The 13053-nt window shown below is 36.6% G+C and overlaps 1 pseudogene; it reads right to left on the bottom strand.

Annotated features, from left to right (window-relative positions):
• Positions 1–1140: 1140 nt before the first annotated feature.
• LOC125194859 lies at positions 1141–4341 on the bottom strand (annotated as a pseudogene).
• Positions 4342–13053: the final 8712 nt, after the last annotated feature.

Consider the following 13053-nt stretch of genomic DNA (forward strand, 5'->3'; position numbering starts at 1 on the left):
CTGTATGGTGGCATTCCTCTTGAAAAGTTCGACATAACGGTGTTTAACTTTCCCACAATATATCAAAATTGTTTATAATCTTTTGAAGAAATGGAAAAGAAATTACAAAAGAATGAAGAAGCTGCGGTGAAGATTTAATTTTAAGTAAAGCTGGTTTGATTTAGATGTGATCTTGTTACTAGTCGGATATTCATTGTGAAACTGTGTACAGTATATAAGGTTGATGAAACTTTTGTCTTGATAAAGTTGGTGGATGCGTCTAGCCTATTGTCGTATGGGTTTGTTTCAACCTTCACCCGACTCGAATTCATGTGCAATATGGTTGGCTGCTCGGTACTGATTAGTGTGTTTTACTTGTCATACACCAAAAAAGGTGTACGATGTTATGAACCGTGCACACACCGCACACACCGACACTCCTACGAGCATCCACAATGGGGCGGGCATAGTCCGCTCTATACTAATTTATAGTCCTCACGTTAGCATTTTATAGTCTTACTCGTTCACAAGCAGTGGATTGATAATTTATGATGGGCCATCACCAAATTCAGAATAAGAAAATCTCACATCCTTATATATTGGCTTTCAATTCATTAAGTGCAATCAATTTCCATTCATCATACTCGAATTGCCAAACTTTTAGTCAATAAAGAGTATCAATAATGTTATTCTGCACATATATTGTGTGCACTTTATATCAGGTTTAACGTTATTTATGTTATTTGAGGTGAGTTACACGTATATAAAAGCAAAAAAGATTTAAAGTTTAGATCTATTTTCTAAACTAAAATGAAAAATTAAAAATATACTACTCCCTCCGTCCCGGCTAAGATGACACATTACTTAGCCGGCACGGGATTTTAGGAGTTATTGGTTAAAGTGTTTAATTGGAGAGAGAGAAAGTGGGTGTAATTATTAAAATAGAGAGAGAAAGAAAGATGAATATTTTAATAGGAGTGAGAAAAAGTGGTTAAGTGTATTAATTGGAGAGAGGAAGTTACCAAAAGAGAAAATGTGTCATCTTAGTTCGGACAGACTAAAAAGGAAAACGTGTCATCTTAAGCGGGACGGAGGGAGTATCCTAACAAATGGTTAGACTGCAACGTTAATATTATAAATCCTAGCTAATAAGTGGCTCAGTCACAAGCTTTTTGTCACAAGTAAACATAGTGATGAACTCAAGCCGCGCCATGATAAAGGCGCAGAAAAGGAGGCAGTTGCATTGTTCGATCGGTGGGTCAATAGTAGATAGTAAGTAACGGTAGCCTATAGCATATATAAGGCCATAATATAAGCAATTCATAACGTTAGGACTAAAATAACCCACAGAGTAGTTTACATACATCATTTTGAAGGCTGCTATGTAGTGAATGAATAAGCTGGCCTCTATCAAATCCTAACACAACAACTTGTTCAATGATCTCATCATCAATCTGCAACAATAATAATCAAACTGCATCAGCAAGTTTCTAATGTTAAAATCATAAGAATAGTTTGGAGTTTGGACAAAAAATTTAATTACCCTTGGTACATGTTGGGCTACATTGAGATTTAAATAGGGAGGAATATTTAGTATGAACCAAGGGTGTTGTCGTATGCCACGAATCGTCAACCTCCTCGTAGGGTCGACCACAAGATTCTCTTAATCAAATCACGAGCTCCATTTAGACAACTGGTCCGGAAGCTATATCTTCCAGCCTAAAATTTATCAAAAACATTGTTAGTTCTATAAATTCTCTCTGCGTCGAACAATGAAAATTTGTAGTACATATACCTTAATTTTCTTGAAGATAATGAGAATGTTTATATCATCAAATGGAAGAGCCCCACAGAGAAGAGCATACAGAATAATACCGCAACTCCAAATATCGACTTCAGAGCATTCCCAATGGTCCGGCGATAACACTCGGCGATTTCATCGCCGAATCATCGGCGCCCACTGTAGGCGCGATTCGGCGATTTTTCGGCGTTTTTTTTTTTTTTTTTTCAACGGCTATATTTCCAAAACTATATATAATTCCTCCTCCTCCTCCATTCATCCCACACAATCTCCATTCTCTCAATTTTTCAATCTCATTATCTCAATCTTCAATCTTCAATCTTCAAAATTATGAGTTCAAGTAGGAAACATTCCCGAAAAAGGTAAGGGCAAAGAGCCGAGTCCGCAAATTCCCAACCCCACTGATGAAACAAATCAGCAGTGGATGAACTCGTTGTTGTCGATGGGTTTTCCTCCCGGCCAATATCCATATGCAGGTCCGTCCCCATTGCAGACTCCTCCGGTGCGCAGACTTTCTCCGTACTTTCGAGTCTGCCCTCAGCATGCCCTCTCCAGTCGACGATGTGTATCGCCCCCAGATAGTCACATCGTTGTTCGACACCCCTGGATCAACCCCAGACGACGAAGGATCTCAGGACGCGACGTACACAACGGATCCGACACTCAGCACGGACGACTACGAGGTTGAAGAAACGCCCGCCGAGCCGCCTTCCAGGAGCAGGAAGGGGAAGGCGCCGGCGTCGACGGCTGCGACTGATACGGCTTCCAATGAGAAGCCGAAGCGGGTAAGGACTACTTACACTCTGGAAGAGTCCGAGCTGATAGCCAACTAGCTGGGCGGACACGACGCAGAACGCGGAGCGCAACAACTACCAGACTGAGCTCATGTTGCAGGGAGCGGGGTTGTGGAGAAGTACACGAGCAACAAGACTGCCTCGATGAAGGACCATGGCAGCGAGGCGATCCGCCGGCATTGGGAGCGCCTCATGAGGGATTGCGGCCACTTCAACGGTATATACTCTAACTTGATGACGAACATGACGAGTGGCCAGAACGAGCACATGGTCCGAGATGAGGCCATGCAGAGGTATAATGGCCAGTTCTTGTCGAAGGGCTTCAAGTATTGGAACATCTATGATAGGGTGAAGGATCTCCCCAAATTCCGGATGTGGATGCACAGCGCGCTGCACGGGAAATCGGTGCGCTCGCGACTTAGCGGTGCAGAGAGTGAGGGAAGCGCGACCCCCATCGACTTGACTGGGGATGGTCCGCACGAGCGCCCTGTGGGAGCGAAGAAGGCGAAGGGGAGGCGGAAGGGGAAGGGCGCATCGTCGGATGCCCAGTCGGAACCCCAATTCATACAACAAGCCACACTCTCTGCCAATGTCGCCAATCTGACGCAGCTATACACGCTGTACTTCACCGGCGGCGGAACCCCAGAAGAGAAGCAGTCCCTCTGGTCGACCATCCAAAATATGAAGATCCTGATGGGCCTCCCGCCGGACGCCCCTCCCTCTTAGTTTTTTAAATCTTTGTTTTTTATGGTTTTTTATTTGTAGTTTTTTTTTCTCGTTGTATTATATTTTCCAATGATTAATACAACGATGGATTGTTCATTATAAATCTATTTATTAAACACATTTGTAGGGAAAATTAAACAATATTAGTGATGATGTAAAAATGAAATGTTGAGTTAGGGAAAAATAAGGAAGAAACAAGGGAGAAACCATTGGAGCAGTTGGCTAAAAGTTGGCTAAAAATTGGGGATAAATTTTGGTGCTGATGTGGCAGGAGTTAGGGAGAAATAAGGGAGTTTTTAGGGAGAGCATTGGGAATGCTCTCAGGCCCATAAGGTTGTCCAAAAATAATCTCTGGTGTAGCATAGTTAGGGCTTCCACAAGCTGTTCTGAGAAGATTTCCATCTTTCGTAATATTGCTTAGTCCAAAATCAGCAATCTTCACATTGCCTTTTCCATCTAAAAGCAAATTCTCTGATTTAAGGTCGCGATGAACCACATTATTCACATGGCAATACTCCACTCCAACGATAATCTGCCACACAAATACAATCATTACTCATTACCACAATGTTTAGTGCTTAACATATCAAGAAAACACAACAAACCTGCCGAAAATAGTGTCTAGTTTCGTCTTCTTGCAACCTTTTCTTTTCTGTAATATAACCATAGAGCTCTCCTTTCATCATGGGGCTCCATGATCACATAGATATTCGTTGGTGTCTATATAACTTCATAGACACGGATCACGTGTGGATGCACGCACATTTGACCTATTTTTATTTCTCATCTCACTGCATAAATCAACTCACTCTTAGAAAAAACAAACACTTATGATCATAAAATTAGAGGCTAATGCAAACATAAATAAATGTTTTTACCCTTTTCTTGCTTCTCAGGGCTCTCCATCATCGCACGATTGATTTTAACGACAACATTCTGCCCAGTCCGAAGATGTTGTGCAATTTTCACTTTTGCAAAGGTGTCAATCCCAATCACTTCCCCAACTCTGTAGTTCTTCTCAAGTGGATTTGCAGACTCCATATATCAAAACAAACAATCACAATTACTACTCAACCTAATACTTCTCTTAATCAAATAATTAAGGAGAAATCGTGTTAAAAAAAAAACTCGCATGAATGCGTGAATTGATTTGAGAGCAGAGAGGTATGGATTAGCAAACTATTACATATATAAGTCGTATATATCTCATAATTATGTGAGTAAATCTTAATAGGATTATCTATGTAAATAAATATGTGTGAGAATTGATATGAGAATCACCGTGAATTGGTGATTGGAGAAACTTGTATTAATAGGTGTAAAATACATGATTTACAATAATTTCCCATGATTAAAGGAAAGATAATTATAGGAAAGATCAAATAAATACTAATTACACTAATTAGAGATTAATCAACTATTTTCTTTATTATCCCCCCTCAAGCGTTGCGTGGGATGAAGGCACACGCACAGCTTGGACCTAAGAAACTCAAAAGCTGGCCGTGGAAGACTCTTGGTGAAGATGTCAGCAAGCTGAAGATGAGATGGGACAAACTGGGTAGTAAGTTTCCCTGAAGCTACAAGTTCTCGAACAAAATGATAATCCAGGTCAATATGTTTAGCTCGTTTATGAGCCACGGGATTTTGGCTAAGAAAGATAGCAATCTTATTGTCACAGAGGAGCTGAGGCCGAGAAGATGGAGAGGACTAAAGCTCATGAAGAAGATTTGAGAGTCAAACAATTTCAGCAGCAGTATTGGCCATAGCACGATATTCACTCTCACAACTAGAACGAGCAAAGGTTGGTTGTTTCTTGGCATTCCAAGAAACGAGATTTCCACCAAGAAAAGTCGAATATCCATATGTAGAGCGTCGAGTTTCAATGCAACTAGCCCAATCGGCATCTGAGTATCCAATAACGGAAGAGTCAATACGACGAGTGAAGGACATGCCGAAATGGATTGTTCCCTTGACATACCGAATGATACGTTTCAACGCTTGAAAATGATCATCTGTAGGAGACTGAAGGAACTAGCTGATAAGATTGACGAGTGATAATTAATTACTGAAGTGCCCCAACGAGAGACCTATAAAGAGTGAGATCCTGAAATGGGGAAACATCACGAACAAGAACTTCCCTTGCAGATAGGGGCGTCGCTACAGGCTTGGAGTCTAATAGCTCAGAAATCTTGAGAATATCATGAGCATATTTAGCCTGACCGATAAAAAGTCCATCGTGAGTGTAGGAAACTTCAAGACCAAGAAAGTAGTTGAGACGACCAAGATCTTTAATGACAAACTCCTTATGAATCTGAGATATGAACCTCTACAGCAAAGACTGATCATTACCAGTGACGATGATATCATCCACATAAAAAAGGAGAAAGATGGTAGACGGCCCCCAATGAAAGTAGAATAATGACGAGTCTGCTTGACTCTGAGAGAACCCCATACTAAGAAAAAAAGTGTTGAATCTCTGAAACCAAGCCAGAGGGGCTTGACGAAGACCATATATGGCCTTTTTAAGCCGACAGACATGGTCTGGAATCCAAGGATCAACGAACCCGGGGGGTTGAGTCATGTAGACTAGTTTGTCAAGAACACTATTGAGAAAGGCGTTGGTCGGATCCAGAAGGCGAAAACCTTTATACATACTGCTATAATCCAAGAAAATACAAGGGCGTCTCCGAGGGGAAAGCTTATCAGCTGCATAATCACGTAAATATAGAAAGACACGATAACCAAAAGGTTGAAAGAGTGCATAATATGGAGCAGAACCGAACAGAACTTCAAATGGCGATTGGTTTTGTAGCACATATGATGAGAGTCTGTTAATAATGCATACAGTTGTAGCAAATGCATCGAACTAGAAAGATGTCGGAGCATGAGAGTGAAACATCATAGAGAGGCATGTCTCAGTGACATGTCGATGTTTACGTTCTGCACGGCCGTTCTGTTGTGGCGTATATGTATGGACAAGACAAGCGGTGATGAATTCCATTTGCAGACATAAACTCACGAACTCGGGCATTAACAAATTCAGTGCCTCCATCACAGTCCGAGAAAACTAATTGCAGACAAATTTATGGAAATGTAGTAATATGTCAAAAAAGTCTGATTTGGCTCGTAACGAATAAATCCAAGAAAATCTCGAGAAATCATCAACAAAAGGAACATAATACTTATAACCATCAGAAGTAGCAATGGGTGCATGACCCCAAAAATCACAATGAATTAGTTCAAGCACAAAAGTAGCACGTTTTTCATTAATAGCAAAAGGTAAACGTTTACTCTTAGCCAAGTGGCATGGCGAACAAACACTAGGATCTGGCAATAACAAAGAAATTGATAAATGCCCTAATTTATTCAATAAAGAAATGACATGAAATGGGACATGCCCCAGGCGCAAGTGCCATAAAGAAAAAACTAGCTTTCAAAGTTGTGCTGCGGAGAGCTGCAACTAAAGCTGGAACACCATGATCAAGTGTGGCTGGGTGCATTAATTGAACAAAGAAAGTTTCCAAAAATAGAAATGTGTCATCTTGGTTGGGATGGAGCGAGTAGTACGCATAAGAATTATCTAAGGTTATCCATAACTTTTCTGTTATTCATGTTTCATCATATATTTTTTGATAATCTTAAATTTCATACTCCCTCCGTTCCACAAAAGATGTCACACTTGTGGGACGGCACGAGATTTTAGGAGGTTTTGTTTTGTGTGTTAAATGGTGAGAGAAAATATAATTTTTATATTCATGTGAGAGAGAACTTTTTCCGAAAATGAAAATGTGACATCTTTTGTGGGACAAACTAAAAAGGAAAGTGTGATATCTTTTGTGGGACGGAGGGAGTATATCTCAAAATTTGCATTATAATAATAAAATCAAAACATTATAGATGGTAGAATCAAAATAAGTGAATTTATTAAAAAAAAAAACTCAAGTTTCTTGGCCAAACTAATTACCCCAAAAGCTATTTAAAATCATTTTATCATTTTCACGAATTTAAATAATTGTTGAATTTTCCATCGGTGTTTAGTTTTTTGTTCTTCACTACATAACCCAATCCACACTTATTTGTACTCTCATTAGGTACTTTTTTTTGTTACATTTTTACTATTATATTAGTCATAATAATCTAAAGTGTATTTAAAAATATAATAAAAATATAAATTATTTTTGAAAAGCATACCATGGGGAGTATTAAGAAAGTGATAAGTTATTTGATAAGAAGAATTAAATTTTTTATCATAATAACATATTAGGACCGATAACGGGCCTAGTGTAAAGATATATTGGCCTACGTGGTTTTTAAGCCCACTCACAGCCGAACATCAACAAATATACACTGAAGGAACTGGCAGCGGAAGCGCTCACATAAATCAATTACATAATAATTCTGATCTATTTAGCAGATTATTTAGATAAACTCTATTCGCGTAATTATCACATGTATCATGCTAATAACTCAAATAAAACATGCTTTAAATTAATTGAAACCTAAAACATGATTTTCTACGGTTTGACCATTATACCTTGATGATTCTCCAAAGAATCGAAGATAGCTAGCGCCTTCTCCACGTGAAGATCTTTAGTACAAAACCACGGATCTTCTGTCTGGTTCCCGGACTGTAAACTGATATCAGGGTGGGCTGATCTCACCAGTGTACTAGGACTTAAATAAAGAAGACGGAAATCCTTTCCCTCGTAGGAGAGAAAATCGTCCCTTGTCTATGTAGAGAGGGGGGCGAAAATTTTAGAAGAAAAATAAGTGTATTTTCTGTCTCCTTAATTCTCCTATTTATAGTCACATATTGAGCCCAGACAGAGATCTATGGAAGGCTTTGGATATGAGCTCCTCCAATTAGCTTTTTACTAGTTAAATTAAATCCAATTTAATATAAGCTTATAATTGGAATATTACGAGCAGCCACTACAAAAGTAATATTGCACTCCCCATCCAAATCCGAAATTATAAGTACTTCGGGTTTCTATTACTTGATATTTATTTCCCGCGCTTAAGATAGAAACATCCATTAATTAATTATTGTCTGCTGTGGACTTAATTAATTAATATCTTATTTATTCCAAAAGAGGACTCAGCAAGAAAATCTTATTTATTATTCATAGAGTAATCAAACTCTAACTAGCTAAGTTCCGAATAATAAAACCTTATTTCAAGCTTCTCTTGAGGATGTTACCAAATGAGACTCACCTTGCGCACGATTCAACATAATAGCAATCCTAGCACCGCTAGATATTAATCACCACTACCCAATATACTAGGCTTATTGGGTTGCGAAAAACCCGCACCATTTGGTAAGTCAAAGTAGTGCATAATCAATACCGTATGCTCAATGCTAACATACATTGATTAAAAAATGATAATTTACAAGACCTCGTCTTTCAGTAGATAGCATAAAGACTGTCTCACTGTTTGATCCATTCAGTGCTATACCACACCAATGTCATCTTATTTCAGTAAGACTTAGAAATAATCGGACTGACATTGCAACCTTTCACGATAGGTAGTCTAAGCCTATCTAGGTTGTGAAATTCCTCTTTTTCTTTGTTTAGAACTAACCGTGTTACCTTAAAGTGAACGACGCCCACAACCGGTCTACTAAAACAAAGACTTAGACTTTGTTAAGTTACTCATACATTTAAACATATAATAAAAATCCATTAAATGTAAAATATAACAACATTATGACAAAAATAATCTGTTTATTCCTTTGAAAAATAAAATAAGAGTTTTAACAATAGTCAATCACTCGAAAGGTGATTTCTAGTATACAAACTCTAACACACACTACTTGAAACTATAAAATACACGAAGTTTTCATTATCTTTGGGGCCCAAAAATATAGAAAAATGCTATAGATATATTTAGAAAGTTATTCTAGACACATGTATTCTCTTTTATATACACAACATTCACCAATTTTTAGAAGGCGACGGTGGAATACATAAATGTATACTCCTATAGCTTATTTATCCAAACTGTTTATTCATGAAGTGTTTATGATTATATCTTTGTAAAAGTTATACTATCATATATTTTTGATTGTCAATTAAACAATCATCACACCAATTCTTGATGTCTGTTTGTTTAAGGATGTTTAAAATGAAATAGTTTAGATAGTTCAACATCCATCATAAAAATTCTTGATCTTTATTTGTTTAAGAGCTTTTAATGTAGAGTTCGCCGAAAAGATCTTTTGCAATAATGGAGACGAGGCAGTTTGATGTAGAGTCACCCGGGACGGGCTCTACTGCAATAATGAAAACGAGCAGATGCCGTAAAATCAACACCCATACAATACATCACTGGGCGCACAGATCTTTTGGCTGTGGCCACAATCTTTTTATTCTTTTATTAAAAAAATATTTAATTTAAAATTATTTTTAACATTATCTTTTTATTTATATTCCATTTTAACATCAAAATACACTGCAAATCATATAACCCTCGATCTTAAATTTTTATTATTTTTTTAATTTTTTATTAATTGTAGTTTATCAGTATATTTTTTTATTTCAATTGTAGCTTCTAGATTTATACTCTATAAATTTTAGGTATTTTTTTTTAATTAACAAGTATATTCAAATAAGTATATAATTTTAAAATAATCAAATTAGTTAAAATAATATTGATCATCTCTACGTTGAAATGATATTTGACTGATATGAAAAGAATTGTGTTGAAAACAAAAATATTATTATAAATACTCCCTCCGTTTTCCAATAATTTCCACTTTAGTGGAATGTGGCGCCACTTTTATATATTAGTTTTATGGAATTCCCAACCCCATCCCCAAGTTCCCTCCACGTCATCATTCCCCCTAAATTTGAGTCCCAGGCCACAACTGCTCTAACCATGCAGGCCCCATCCCAGGCCACAACTATTAAATTTCACTATTCACAATTTCAACCTATTTTACGCATGAACTAAAAAACGCCGAACAATTAAAACCGGAAAAATTCATTGTTCAGTCGAGAAAAGTAAATTACAAATCCTAGAATTTTTTTTACAAATCCTGGAAAAAAATTATTAAGACCTAGAAAATAAAAATTACAAGTCCTAGAAAAAATATTGAAATAATTTAGAGGATAGAAATAGAGAAATTGGTGGAAGAATGTTGAAGAAATTGGTATAAATAGGAAAAAAAATAAAAAAAAATTTGGGGGTTTGCGGCCCATCCTGTTGCGTGTAACCCTGAGCCGGGCCGAGCCCTGGAAGCGGCCCAGAGACGCAACTGCGGCCCCGGGACCGGCCCAGGCCGTGACTCTCCTCCGTCCAACCCTGATCCCGGGACGGGACTCGCGATTTGCGGCCCGACCCCTTGCGTTGGGGATGCTCTTATAATAAAATGTGAGTGAATTGAATTAGTGGAATGTAAGACCTACTTACCATTTATAGTAGAAATTGAAAGCGATCAATTAATGGGGGTGGATGAAAATAATAAAAGTGGACAATTAATGGGGGACATAAGGAGTAACCTTATTTATGGTTCAATTGATTTTAAGGTTTCCGGGTGTTAAAGTTTATCTGTAACTAAAATATTTTGAACTTTTTTTCACAAAATAACACTATATTTTTTAATCACACTTCCTCCATTTCGCAGTGGTGGAGGTGTTTCGTTTCAGCACGTGATTTAAGAAAAAATGTAGTAAATGCGTTAAGTAAAGGAAGAATAAAGTAGTAAATGAAAAAGGTAAAGAGATAAAGAGAATAAAGTAAGAGAGAGTACAGTAAGTGAAAAGAAATGTGTTGATTATTACTAAAAATGAAAATTACTTCACTACTTTGGAACATACCAAAAGACAAAATAACTCCACTACTATGGAACAGAGAGTATAAAATAGACATTTTTTATGACACTGATTTTAATACACAATTAGTGAAGTAAGAGAAAATATAAGAAAAAATTATTGAAGTATTGTTAGCGGAGAATGAGATGCAACTGATAAACACGGATTTTGCATGTTTTTATGGCCTAGATTTGACTTGTTTTAAATGTCAATCATGCAAATTATGTTTTTAAATTGCATATGTTGTACATTTTGGTATTTTGACATGTTTGTTGATAAATGATAGAAAAAGATAGAAAAAAGGTGCAAAAAGGCCAAGGTCCAGCAGCCTATGTTCGAGTCCAATCAGTGCCTACTACATACCATTCTCTTTATTTTTGAAAAACTTCGTGTGGGTACCTTGAACATCTGAATCGGGGTTCTGTGGAGAAAGTTATGACCATTCTACGAATACTACGCAGTGTAGTTAAAAGCTGACGGAAATTAAGGAAGGAAAGAAATTGTTGCCAAATCTCCTATTAATTGAAGAATTCGAATTTACCATCTTTCCTATTACTTGGAGGACACTTTTTTTACCAATTATAAATCTTTTTCAAGCCTATATGTACCTTATAATCCAATTCATAATATTCATCTCAGAGCCTCCAATCCTCTCCATATCTATACTTCTTCCATCATATTCCACATATTTTTCTTCCATCTTTCCTTGGAGCGGAGCTCTGTAGATCCAGGCAAGAGAAGACTAAAAACTGCATATAATATAACCTTCGGTTTTGTTGTGTTTTACTTCATGTCTAGTACTTTTTGTTGCTTTTACTTGTCTATGAGTAGTAATCATACATCTTTTGTAGAATTTTTGGTAAACATGTTATGATTCTAAGTTATATATTCAATTGTTTTTCCTTGTTAACTCTTATAGTTATTTCAATTTCTCTTGTGCTTATACATTTGTTTGATTGACCATCTTATAAATGCATGTAGATTTTACTACAAGAACTGAGAGGTGAGCAGTCTAATTTGAAAGAGGAGAAATTAACATCTTTGCCAGTAAAATTGAGAGATTTGAGCCTTTAAATGAAGCAAATTTATCTTAGGAGCTTTTAGGAGTTGTTGCCTTAGTTCTAGGAAGGAGACTTCAGTTCTAGGTAGCAATCTACAAATTGTATGCTTCGGGAGAAGATATAGTTTTACATATGTGATAGCTTAGTAACTCTAGAGACCGTAATTCAAGGAAATCGATTGGATATTAGCTTTTGATTGTGGTTCCTAAAATTCTACATTCTTTAGCCTGTTTTGTATAATTTTTTTTATGTTTTCTATTATTTGTTTATTTAGTTATGTCTAGTTTATAAATCTGAATCCAAAAATCTCGTGTCTCTAAATAGTATATAGCGCTTAGTATGTAATAGATAGTTGCAATCTTGTTCCCTGTGTTCGATATTCCGATACCGACCATTAGCTATACTATATCTACAAGTATTTTAGTGCTAATAAATAATGCATCACCAATTCATTAAAAAGAAAGTTAGCAAAATAAATATGGCCTATTTTAATGGGATATAACAAAATGAAAATAGTGTTATTTTGATGAGACGGAAGGAATATTACACCGATCTAATTGCGCCGATCTAGTAATTGTTTTTCAAATAAAATGAACATATGTTGAAACAATACGTACAATTATATAAAAAGAAATAATGTGAGGGATATAGCTATAGAGGTGGATGTGTTGCTAACTTTATTAAGTTGCTAACTTTGCTAACTAGTCAACACAGTATATTAAAAATGTTAACACGATCACATTGAAATGTCAATATAAACTTAGTTGTTATTTTAATACACTGTGTTGGCATTAATATTTAAACTGTCTACATAGTATATTAAAATATCAACACAAATTTGTGTTGATATTTTTATTTGACCGTGTTGACATTTTTAG

The sequence above is a fragment of the Salvia hispanica genome, chromosome 6 (assembly GCF_023119035.1).
Source record: "Salvia hispanica cultivar TCC Black 2014 chromosome 6, UniMelb_Shisp_WGS_1.0, whole genome shotgun sequence".
Taxonomy (NCBI): domain Eukaryota; kingdom Viridiplantae; phylum Streptophyta; class Magnoliopsida; order Lamiales; family Lamiaceae; genus Salvia; species Salvia hispanica.